Raw genomic sequence first — 13123 nt, 5'->3', positions numbered from 1 at the left:
ACACATGCCCCCCCCATCCTACATACACCCGCACATACCCCATACACTACACACACGTGCCCTGGACACACGTGTGCGCGCGCACACACACACACACACAGAGGCATACACACAGCATTCCTTTAACCACCATGAGAGCAAAACGGTACTTTTTTGCATTTGCTCGTTCAATAATGATTTATCAAGACCCCAGGAAGTACCAGGCCTGTTCTAGATTCTGGACGTTTGGTGGTGAACAAAGGACACCAAGGGGCTTACGTTCTGTGGGGAGAAAGACAACGAACGTACCAACAAATAAATACAGGATAACGTGATATCCAGTTGCGCGCCACGGAATGGGACAGAGCGAGGTTTGGAGACGGGGGACTAGGCCTTGTGGGGGAGGCCACCCAAGGGGGACAAGCAAGGTTAGGAAGACCGCTGACCGCCCCGGCTGATCTGTGCGCAGGGCTCCTTAGGGTTCAGCTCCCCCAATTTCCAAACCGTACCTCGTTTTCAGCGCCAAATAAGCTTTTTCCTAACTTAGCTGTGACTGAAATCACTTTAAATGCGCCGAACGCCTCTGCCTTCTAACGCAGGCACCCAGCATCTTTTCTTTTTACGAGAGGATTCGATTCCTGGGAATACCTGGAGGGCCCTGGGCTAGAACACAGGCCAGCGGTTCTCGGAGTGTGTCCCTGGACCCGCAGCGTCAGGACCTCCCCCCCAGCTTGTTAGAGACGCGCATCCTCAGGTCCCCCCCCCCCCGCCCCCTCCCAACCCACTGAGCCTGAAAGTCAACGCGGAGTCGGGCGTTCTGATGCCCAGCGGCCTCATCCTAGCAGGTGCCGGGACCCGGGACACCCCTCCCCACGGGGGGCCGCGCTCTGCAGGAGGGCTCCCTGCTCCCGCCTGTAGGCTCTGTCATCAGGGTTGTCCGTGTTCATTCCTCCCGGCTGGCATCAGGATGTCTCTGTTTAATTTGTATTCCCTCCCAGTTTGCTGCTTCTGATCAGCTCTGTGCTGAGAAACCAGATTACCAGCCTTAACTTCGTTACGCAGAAACTGGGAATAAATTTGAGGGCTGCCTGTTGTCAGTAATTTGATTTTTTGCAGTCATGGCATTGGCATGGTGCAGAGAACCCAGGCCTCTGGAGGCAGATACACCCGGATTTCAGTCCAGAACCTCACCCATGTGGGGCTTTGCCAGCTGCCGTGGGTGCCTATCCCAGTTATGCATTCTGGAAATGGGAAGGAGCCACGGGATGCGCCCGGACCCCACTGGCCCCACCGGGAGGTAAACCTGAACCAAACTGTCGTTGCTCATCTGACCTCTGAAAGCCACTGCCTCGACTGATGGATCTCAGTGACGTTTGGGGCCTACTAGGATCAGTGTCCATTCAGAGTTAGTGTCCAGTGAGAATTGCCGAGCACCAAAGACATGCTCAGTAAGTGCTGGGACATACGAGGGAGGGACTGATCGATGTGTGATTTGTGTGTGTGTGTGTGTCATTGTCTCTCAGAAAAATTTGCTCAATCTTTATCCTTTTTTGAGAAAAAGTCTTAAAAATATTTTTGTGATATAATCACATACCATACCATTCATCCAGTTAGAAGACACCATTTAGGGACACCTGGGGGACTCAGCAGTGGAGCATCTGCCTTCGGCTCAGGTCAGGATCCCGAGGTCCTGGGATCGAGTCCTGCCTTGGGCTCCCCGCAGGAAATCTGCATCTTCCTCTGCCTGTGTCTCTGCCTCTCACTCTGTCTCTCATGAATAAATAAATAAAATCTTGAAAAAACTAAAGTACACCATTTAATAACTTTTAGCGTATTCCCCAAATTGTACATTTTTTATTACCTTAACAAAGAAATGATACATCTTTTAGCCATCACCCTTCCCACTATCCCCTTATTGTCCCCAGCCCTAGGAAACCACTAATCTATTTTCTATTCCTATCGATTTTCCTATTCTGGACATTTCATATTAAATGGTATCTTACAGAATGTGGTCCTTTCTCACCAGCATGTTTTTGAAATCCATCTATGTAGAATAGCATATATTAGTACTTCATTTTTTTTAACTGCCAAATAACATTCCATTGTATGGATATACCACATTTTATTTATTTATAAATTGATGAATTTGGGTAATTTTTTTTTAACCTTTTGGCCATCATGAATGATGCTGCTATCAATATTTGTGTCCAAATTTTTATGTGGATGTACGTTGTTATGGGCTGAATGTTTGTGTTCCTCTACAGTCATATGTTGAGGCCTGAACTCCCAATGTGATGGTGTTAGGGGGTGAGGCCTTTGGGAGGTGATTAGGTTATGAGGGTAGAGCCCTAATGAATGGGAGTAGTGCCCTTATAAGAAGAAGAAACTCCAGTGCAGGCTCTGTCTGTCTGTCTCTCTTTCTCCACATAGTGGAGAGATAACAAGAAAGTGCCAATTGAACACAAGGAAGGAAGTTCTCACTAGAACCCAAACATGCTGGTATCCTGATCTCAGATTTCCAGCCTCTAGAACCATGAGAAATAAACATGTCTGTTGTTTAAGTCATCCAATCAATGGTATTTTTGTTACAGCAGCCCAAACTGACCGTAAGATGTATGTTTTCATGTATCTTGGATATATACCTAGGAATGGAATTGTTAGGTAATTGGTAACTCTCTATTTAAACATTTGAGGAATTGTCAGGCTATTTTCCAAAGCAGCCGCACCACTTTACATCCCATCAGCAGGGTACAAGGGCTCCAATTTCTCCGTATACTTACTAGCACTTATTATCTGACTTGTTGAATATAGCCATCCTAGTGGATGCGAAGTGCTGTCTTATTATGGCTTTGATTTGTATTTCTCTGATAGCTAATGATGTTGAAAATATGTCATGTGTTTACCGGCCATTTGATATCTTCTTTGGAGAAATGCCTATTCGGGTCTCTTTCCTATTTTAAAATTGGCTCATGTATTTTTTTATTTTTGAGTTGTATGGGTTCTTTTTGTATTATACATACAAGTCCCTTATCAGATACATGATCTGTAAATATTTTTTTCTCGTTCTGTAGGCTGTCTTTTTACTTTTACTTGATGTCCTTTGATGCACAAAAGTCTTAATTTTGACTATATCTTGTTTTTTAATCTATTTTTATTTTGTCATGTGTACTTTGGTGTCATATTTAACAAACCACTGCCTAATCCGAGATCACAAAGATTAATCCTATGTTTCCCTCTAAAACTTTCATAGTTTTAAGGCTTACATTTAGGCCTTTAATCATTTGAGGTAGTTTTTGCTAGTGATGGTGTGAAATAAGGGTCTAACTCCATTTTTCTGCTTATGGGCATCCAGTTGCCCCAGCACAATTGGGTAGAAAGACTTTTCTTTCCCCCATTTAATTCCCTTGGCATCCTTGTAAAAAAAATCAGTTGGTCTACCCATTTTGGCTTGTTTTAAATTTTTGCCCAAAAAACTTTGCTGGTGCAGATTTTGGTACACACACATACACATACACACACACACACACACAAAAGCAACAAAAAACAAACAAACAGATGAACAAACAGATGCATTGAACAAAAGCAAGCAGTGCAGAGTATTCAGCTATTTCTGGATGGCAGTGGAGTAAAGCCTCAATCCTACATTAAGTCCTTCCACTGTCTGTTTGAGTGCACACTGGCCAGGTTGCCCATGAACTTGCTCCTTGACATTATGTGTTGAGAATATTTTATTCTATCTCAAAGCAAACAAAACAGAGACCTCTGAAGAGATGCTGGTTCTAGACAATTTAGTAGACCTTAACATTTGCAGCAATTCAACAAGCTTTATTTCTGCTGAGACTAAGATTTTGGCCAACCTGGGAGTCCCCTAAAATTTTAATTGTAGAATAAACCTGTGAGGACCTTGCTGCTCTTCTTGTGGAGTCATGGCATCTTTTTCAAGGCTGCCGTTGAAAGAAGTTGCTCAGGCTCAGGATTGCCTTCCCACCAAACCTCCCAATTCAGGGAGACCGCCCATTTATCATAATAGCATAGCAGTGTTAAATGTGTCAGAAATTGTAGGAGCTGAAACTCAAATACTGTGCATTGCAAACAGATTCCTGGTTGATAGAGAAGGGAAGAGGGAGTGTGTGTTCCCTACCACCTTGGGATCAGTTCAAACATGCCAGACTTGCCCAAGCTTTAAGCATTGTCTGCCAAGCCACAGGGGCAGGGAACGGAGGATTCAAGGAGGAAAGCCATCTTAGGTGAGTTTATCATTCAAAACCATCAAATGAGGGCTCCCATCATTCAACCTTGGGTGATCGTCATTGTGTGAATTGAATTCCATTCAGAAAAATTTATAGCAGAGCTCACCAACGGCCCATGAGTCAGCTCCGATTATAGGAGATTTTTCAATCTGGTCTCAGACTTCAATGTCATCCCCATTTGTTCTGCTGAACACCTAGTACATGCAAAGCTCCATATGAGTATTGTGGGGAGGTGGGAGTAAAGATGAATGTAGAAAGGCACAATCTGTACTGTGTTGGAGTTTATAATTCAACAGGAGTTTGCCAGAACTGAATGTCGAAGGACCCATGCACTGTTTAAAAAATTATGGAGTTTTATTAAGCAATGGTTCCTGTGTTTGGTGTGTATTGTAATGAAAGGATACAGATGAAAATCAACAACAGAAAAAAGGCGTTTGGGGTAAAGTCTAGGAGGGACCTAGCACAAGCTTCCGGTTGTCCTATCCCAGTGGGGTGTGCTTACTTCTTCAGGCAGCGATGTGTGGCAATACACACAAAGTATTACCAACAAGGAAAGCTCATTGAGCCTTGGAGTCCAGAGATTTTATTGGGGTTCGATTACATATGCATGGATGACTGAGCATGTTGTTGACCTAACCCAGGCCCTCCAGAGATCAAGGGAATACCATATGGCCCAAGGCCCTCAATAAGTCACATTGTTAGCATAACTGTCTGGTATAGCCCAAGAAACCTAGGTAAACAAAGATAATTTTATTAAGTAGGATATTCCAATGACCTAGAGGTTATCTCCTAGAACTTGAATAAGGGCCAAATATTTTGGGGAAATATACATGTTTAGACAACCCAGATGTGCTGAAATAATCCTTTGCTACACAGAACCCAAATGCATTCTTATTGTTAAAAAATTCAAACATTACAGACAGGTCTAAATCACCCTCTTCTTGGAGGAGCATCTTTACAAATGTAATGTTTGCCTACGTGCTGTTGCTAGAAGCTCTGTTGTAGTGCGCACTGGGACTCTGTCTCAGAACATCTCCAACATCTAGTAAGAAGACAGACGGTGCCAAAGATGCTTAGCATTGGACTAATCTTCCACATATTTCCCAAGAAACTCTCATAAAGATTCAGAGACTACATTCCATCTGACTCCAGATACATTGTGGGAAAGTTAAAATAAAACTTTTCTCTTAGGAAAAGAAGATGACTGAAGAGACACTTGTTCTCAAGCCAGTTACAAGTCTAGAGTGGCTTATGTGAATTCCTTTGGGATCACTAGGGATGGCAATATGGAATTGGAATGCTGCCATCAGAATTGAGCTTGAGTTCCGGCCTTTCCACTTCTCAGTGACTGTAGCAGGTTGACTGGTGTCATCCTCCAAAAGATAGGTCCACGTCCTAAACCCTGGTACCTGCCAATGTGACTTTATGTGGAAATAGGGTTTCTGCAGATGTAATTAAGTTAAAGATCTAGAGATGACATCAGCCCAGACTTAAGGTGGGACACAAACCCAATGACTGGCATCCTAATAAGAGAAAGGAGAGGGAGATTTAACACACAAAAAGCCATGCACAGGAGGAGGCTGTGTGGAGATGGAGGCAGAGATTGGAGCATTTCAGCTTCAAGCCAACAATGTCAGGATGGATGCTGCCACCAGGAGCTAGGAAGGAGCAAGGAAGGAATTTGTTTGCAAAGACCTTATATCCAAATAAGGTCACATTTACAGATACCGATGTTAGGACTTTAATTTCTCTTTTCTGGGGACACAGTTCAACTCCCAAAAGAATCAAGGGTGGAAGCAAGAAGTCCAGCTAAGGAGCAATGGCAGCAACATGGGTAAGAGATATTTTTAGCTTGGATCTAAGTTGTATTAGAAGACTAGTGAGAGGTGGTCTGTCTCGGGATGTATTTTGAAAGCAGAGTGAACATTATTTCTGATCTATTGGAAATCAAAAGGCGAGGCATCAAGGATATCTCAAGCTTTTTCATATGAGCACTTGGAAGATTACAGATGTCATTAATTGAAGTGGCAAAGGCTGCGGGAAGAGCAGACTTCTGTATGAAGATCAGGTGTTTGATTTTGAGCACGTATAATTTAAGACGTCTTTCAGACATCCAGTAAAAATATTGAGTGGGAAATTGAATAATAAAATCCACAGTAGTTCAGGGAGAGGCCTATGCAGGAGATATAATTGGGAATCACGGGCATCTGGGTGGTGAACTCCTTATCTTGGCCTTTCTGTCGACATTGTACTTGGAAAATATTTACATGAAAGCTTTAGCTGGAAACCTGGAGGTTATCCTGAGCTGAAAAAGTCTGTGAAAGAGTAAAGCATTTGCCAGGCTTCTTGGCAAAATCCTCAGTCACTTATCTTTTGTAGGAAAGGGATATGACAAAGAAACTTGGTCACTTACGAAAATAGGTAACACTGAGCTCCAACAACATGCCAGATTTATTTTATAAGTTCTTTCATTCATGACTTAAAATAACCCTTTGAGATTGCTTGGTACCGTTCACAGTTTCTATTACAATGGGGAAAACCTAATTTTAAGGTGGATAGATAGCTCCGAGGTATCCAGCTTCCAAGGGGCACGGTAGAGATTCATACCCACGTTTGCCCGAGAGTGGATTTGGAGATGTTGAGCACCGTGTTAGTTAACCTCACAAGCGTCTGTACCTTTTGTAGAGCCGTCCAAGGAAAGCACTTCTCTGAAATACATTTCTCAAATTACCTCCAATTTCCTATTCTTAACTTTTGATTACCCCTAATCCCTCATTTCTACTTTTTTTTTTTTTAATAAGTAAGCTCTATGCCCAACATGAGGCTTGAACTCATGACCCTGATACCGAGAGTTGTATGCTCTACTGACTGAGCCCGTCAGGAGCCCTTCAACCCCTCATTTCTGACAGTGTGTCAGAATTTCCCATGGGTGAGGTGAAATAACTTTGTGCCCAGAAAGGAGTCCTGACAGTTACTAAGCTGTCACACCAAGGCTCATCCCCTTCCAGCTGGAGACGATGATGGCTGCCCAGACCCAGATAACCAGAAAGGGGTGGCAGTCTCCAGCCTGCCCACACTGCCTGCCTGTCCTCTAGGTGTTTCTACAACCTCCTAGCCAATGTGTGAACTGCAGGCCAAGCCAGAGTCTCTTGGCCTAGCGCATGTCTCCGTGTTCTCCGGAGCCAATAAAATGCAGCATGAGAGTTCATCAGGCACCTTCTGGTCTACCCACCCCTGACGCCCTGGTTGTGGGGCAGGCTGGACCTTGTCTTTGCCCTCCATCAACTCCAGGACCTCTGGTGGAGAGGCTAGATAGTGGCCAGTTCCTCCATTGCCTCCATTCCTTCCTACTCCCACTCTGTGCCCCTATACTTTTTAAGGTGATAATAATTATAATTATTATGATAACAACAGCCAAAATTTATTAAGTATTTATGATGTGCCAGACACTGTGCTCAGGGTTTCACACAAGACAATGCTTCGAAGCCTCACGACAATTCAGTGGGGGTATATACAACCTTTTTGTGATAAGGCCATTGAAACACAGAAAAAGTAATTTTCCCATGGTCGTAATGCTAATGGATGGGATTGCTGGCCTTCGAACCTAGGCCCTCCCCTTCCTTCCATCCTCTGTCCTATGTGGTGTCTTCCTTGGAAATAATAAGTATAATGGTAACTAGAATTGTAACCAGAAAATATATCAAGACTTGTGTCAACCACCCCACCAAATTTAGAAAAGGAGGCCCAAGGCAAATGAAATAATATTCTGACTATTGCTATATTTAACTTCTCTTTTCCTTCCTTCTTTTCTTCTTTCCCCCAAGAATAGACTTGGAATAATATGGTGGCTTCCTGAAAGTGGGGAAAGTGAAAGTGGGGTCACAGGGATCATGTCTCACAGTGGACAGAAGGTCAGCTTTGGCATCAGCTCACTGACCAAATGCTGAACAGTAAGAGACTTGACAGTAACAGACCCTGAGGAACACATCTTCAGGGGCCTCTTGATGTTGATTTTATGACTTCACTCCCTTGAAATTTCCTAGGAAAGTTGGTTGTCCTTCTGTTAACATAGTAACTGGAAGAGTCTGCTGGTTGGTTAACCGCAAGGACAGGGCTGATGAAAGGGAAGGGTGTGAGGTACATCTGCACAGATTATGACTCAAGACCAGTGTTTTATCTTTTTTTAGTTTCTATATATAGCCAGTTTATTTAAGAGTCTAAACTCATGTGATTAAAACAGAAAATGTTTAAAAATTTTTTTCTAATAATTTTGTCCAACCAGCCTTGTCAAACTTTACCAATGGGTAGCTTACTCTTTATTGATATCTTTGTAGAATTTTATAATTCTGTTTTTTTTAAGATTTTATTTATTCATGAGAGAAACAGAGAGAGAGAGTCAGAGACACAGGCAGAGGGAGAAGCAGGCTCCTTGCGGGAAGCCCAATGCGGGACTCGATCCCAGGATCCCGGGATCATGATCTGAGCCAAAGGCAGACACTCAACCACTGAGCCACCGATTTTTATAATTCATTAGGCATCTAGTTTTAGAACAGTCTCATTTTGATATTTAAGCTCATTCATATTCATTTCCAAACTTCTACCTCAAAAGTTGTTCTAAGCTTTTTTTCCTTCGTCTTCCTAGTACTAACTAGACCTGTCTTGGTTCTCAGGGCTTATGGGGTTAAATGTGGTTTGTATGAATGTGATTGAGCACAGGTTTGATGCCCCTCACAAGATCAGATTTGATTTAATAGGGAAAATTCCAGACTACGTGGTTTTGTAAATTGTTGTAGCTTCTCCTTCCCCCCATCTCACTGCCCCTGTCCATACCAAAGATGCTCCATCCCATACCTCTTGATCCTGGAGTTATTATCTCCTTCAGGTTAACTATCTTTGATCTGGTATCAGAAATGTGACTCAAATCTAGTTATTTTCACTGGAGTCTGTTTGACCTGTTGGAAACATACACATCTTTGTCTTGTCAAATGGTGTACAAGCTATTCCACTGGCGAGAGCCCTCTCCATCTTGCCATTATCCTGAAGTTTCTCTTCTTCTTGCTCAACTAAAAGAGGCAGAGTAGACCACAATTAGGTAAGTGGATGTTCAACCAGGGAGTAAAATACAATCCTGCCCCTCCTGTAGTCTTCCTTAACCTTTGTAGCTGCTTCTCTTGGAGTCTTATCTTTGGTTTTAGAGAACAGAAGTAAATGGCTTCTTTTCATCAACACGGTATTAGTCAAAAAGCCGAAGACCCCTTTAGGTCTTAAACTTTTTCTTATAGTCACTGGGTGTGGGGCGGGGTGGGGCAGCAAAGTATGGTTGGCTCTGAACTGGTGCCTCTCATAGGCCCTGAGGTGGAAAGATAACCCCAACTGATGGCAACTCTCTGAATGAGGGGTGCTTAATGCCTCTGGTTGATTCTAGGACATGGGAAAATTTTTGCTTCCATATAATTGCATGTTTTAATAGTTTAGGGTAGAATTTCCCCAAGTTATTTTTCAGCAACAATAGCCCACCTCATTAAGCTCTGTGTGCTTATTGTGAGGTCCAACATCCATTTTCCCCATCTTCCCTGCTAGCAGAATCATGATTTTGTTCATGAAGTAAGCCTCCTCTTTTTTCTTTCTCTCTCATTATTTTTCTGGATCATTTAAGAATAAGACACAGACAAGGTGTCTCTTAATTCTTAAATATTTCAGTGTATATTTTCTCAACTGAAGGAGTTCTCCCACAAAACCACAGGACAATTATCAAAACTAGGAAATTAACATGGATAAAATATTATTATTTAATCTACAAACCTTATAAATATTTTGTCAACTGGCCCAATAATATATACTTCAAAATATCAAAAGAAAATCCAAGGCGTTTTTCACATTTCTTTAGTCTCCCTTTAACCTACAACTGTTCCTGAGTCTGTCTTTGGATTTGGTGACATCGATTTTTTTTTTGGAAGTTGAAGCCAGTGAGTTTGTAGACTGTCCCCAGTTTGAATTTGGCTGATGTTTCCTGGCGATCAGATTCAGGGCTTCAGTTCAGGAGGCACCTGTTAGGCCCATTGGACCAAAAATTCAATTTCTTTCTTTTCTTTTTTTCAAAGATTTATTTATTTATTAGAGAGAGGGAGGAAGGGGGGGAGCAGTGAGAGAGGGAGAGAGACAATGTCAAGCCGACTCCATGCCAAGCGTGGGGCTCCATGCAGGCTCAATCCCATAACCCTGAGATCATGACCTGAGCTGAAATCAAAAGTCAGTCACTTAACCAACTGAGCCGCCCACACATCCTGAGAATTCAATTTCTAATATAAACATTACTGACTCACTGGCCCCTTATGTCTGTTGCTTTGTTACCACACTCAGAATCTCCCATATTCATGCTTTTGAACTGACTACGCTGACTCCCACTGCCCTTCCTGCAGCAAGCTGTTCATCATCATCAGAGGACCGAGGGGAGGGACTGATGTAGTAAACTAGATCTATTTCTACTCATTTATTTTGGTGGGAAGCTTCCTCCAAATGTGGTGGGTCCTCCCATATACTATTCCTGGTACCCACAGTCCTGCTCACGGGTCAGAAGATCACCCAAGATTAGTGTACTTGATAAACCTTGGGCTTCCACGGATTGCTCCAGAATAGCACTCAAAATGGGGTTTTAGTGCCTACTTTTCATTTTTAGGAAGTGAAGGGCTGCAGAGTTGACTGATTTTTATCTTTAAAGAACATAGTCTTCCGACCAGGTGCTGTTTGTTCTCAATCGGGCAAAAATAGACTTTATGAGCGTGTGCTCAGAAGTAGCCATAGGCTTGGCAGGCTAATCTTTGCTCTCCTTCGGGAGGGATTTTGCACTTGGTTTTCCCAGGGGTGGAAGGGGCTCCTATGTGCTGCTGTACTTTCTTCTGAAATTCTCAGTGAAAAGGAGCAGACACCCCAAGCATATGAGGCCTTCTGTGTGGGTGTGAGATGTGGTCTAGCACATTCTCTGCAGAGTAACCCTCTCCCCCTTCAGAGGATCTCCTCGACAGTAGGCAGGTAACTCTGGGGTGTGAGCTGCTGATGGCTTCTTTTGTGGGTTACCACAGCATCCAGGAGAGTGCCTCCCACTCAATGCCTCCTGAAGGACAGACGTGCTACCATGGAGAGGTATCAGCAGCAGGAAGAGAAACCAGAAGTAGCCCGAGCATGCGGCTGAGAGGGTGGCGACAAGAAGAGGATCTGGCTTTGGTGGTTGAGACTGAACTCCTGATGAATGACGGTCTACAGCGCTCCTCCAGGAAGTTGACACATGGGGAGCTTTATTCTATTTTTTATGGCAGCCAGAAGTGTATCATTTCATACTAGCCATCTTTGACCCTGCACATACTAAATGGTGGTTTCTGACATATGGTTTTGAAAGGGGCTACGCCTCCAGGTTCTTAAATAATGGCCAAGTGAGTTTTAAGAACGATAAATCACCTAGAAGCATATTTATATGCCAAAAAGAAAAAAATAAAGAACAGTATTAATATTACTATCCTTATGATTATAAATATAACCCTCACTTAGAGATGTTCTTGCTCACACAGTGCAGGTAATTCAAGGGAGTGGTTGGAATGCTGCATACGCTGCTCCCCTTGAGGCTGCACTCTGCACCACGGCTAGCCCATGAGAGCTCACTTCTTGATTGCATTTTCTTTTTTTGCATTAAAAAAAAAGAAGGGGCACCTGGGTGGCTGAGCATCTGCCTTTGGCTCAGGGCGTGACCCCGGGATCCTGGGGATCGAGTTCCACATCGGGCTCTCCTCAGGGAGCCTGCTTCTCCCTCTACCTGTGTCTCTGCATTTCTCTCTGTCTCATGAATAAATTAGATCTTAAGATACATATATATAATTAAAATGTATCATCTATACGCCATAAAGCTCACCACTTAGAAGTACATATAATTCAGTGGCCTTTATTATTTTTTAAAATTTAGATTCAATGAGTCAGCATAAATTCAGAAGCCTTTAGTACGTATGCAAGGTTGTGCAACCATCATCACTAATTCCAGAACACTTTTATCACCCGTAAAAGAATCCTCACATTCAGGAGCAGTCACTCCCCATTTCCCCTTCCCCCCAGCTCCTGGCAACCACTAATCCACTTTCTGTCTCCCTGGCTTTGCCTATTAGGGGCAACATGGACAACATACAATAAGTGGCCTCATGGGTCTGGTTTCCTTCACTAGCAAAATATTTTCGAGGTTCATCTGCACTGTCGCATGTATTTAGTACTTCATCCCGTTTAATTGCTGGGTAATACCCTACTGTACAGACATCCTACATTTGGCTTGTCCATTCATCAGCTGATGGACATTTGGGTGATATCCAGCTTTTGACCATTAAGAATAATGTTGCTATGAAGATTGGGGCAGAAGTTTTACTGAGGACATTTTCATTTCTCTTCACTTTCTCTTCACTTCTGAAAGTGAAGTGAAGTTCTCAGGTCACAGGGTAACTCAACCGATAACGTGCCAAGGGATTACGAAATTGTTTTTCACAGTAGCTGGGTAATTCCTGCCAGCCAAGTATGAGAGTTCTTATTTTCCCCATCCTTGCCAAATCTTATTATCATCTGGGTTTTTTTGGTGTGCGCTTCTAGCCCTCCGAGGGGGTGTCTTACTGTGCTTGTGAGCGTTTTTAACACAATATGCTCACCCCCGTTAGAACTGTGGTTTGCACACAGGAGAACCCCTAGCCCATCGTCTGTTGGAGACCCTAGCCAGGCTGTCATTTAACCAAGATTTACTAGCGTCTGCTGCGTGCCCAGTGCTTCTCAGAAGCCGGGGGAAAACAGGGCACATCTGCCGGCCTCATGGGATTTACGGTCAGTAGAGACGCTACAGGAACAGGTGAGACAATGAGGAGACTGGCTGCACA

The 13123-nt window shown here is 43.4% G+C and overlaps 1 protein-coding gene across 1 annotated transcript in view; it reads left to right on the top strand.

The window, feature by feature from the left end:
- Positions 1 to 5600: 5600 nt before the first annotated feature.
- Positions 5601 to 13123, top strand: part of CYSLTR2 (cysteinyl leukotriene receptor 2) — a 64398-nt gene continuing 56875 nt past the window's right edge. Inside the window, exon 1 of the mRNA XM_035704453.2 lies at positions 5601 to 6063. The gene's annotated coding sequence lies outside the window, so the exon portion shown is untranslated. The remainder of the gene's footprint in view (positions 6064 to 13123) is intronic.

The sequence above is a fragment of the Canis lupus genome, chromosome 22, assembly GCF_003254725.2.
Source record: "Canis lupus dingo isolate Sandy chromosome 22, ASM325472v2, whole genome shotgun sequence".
Taxonomy (NCBI): domain Eukaryota; kingdom Metazoa; phylum Chordata; class Mammalia; order Carnivora; family Canidae; genus Canis; species Canis lupus.
Note: the sequence above shows the minus strand (reverse complement) of the source record. Positions and strands in the feature narration are given on the sequence as shown.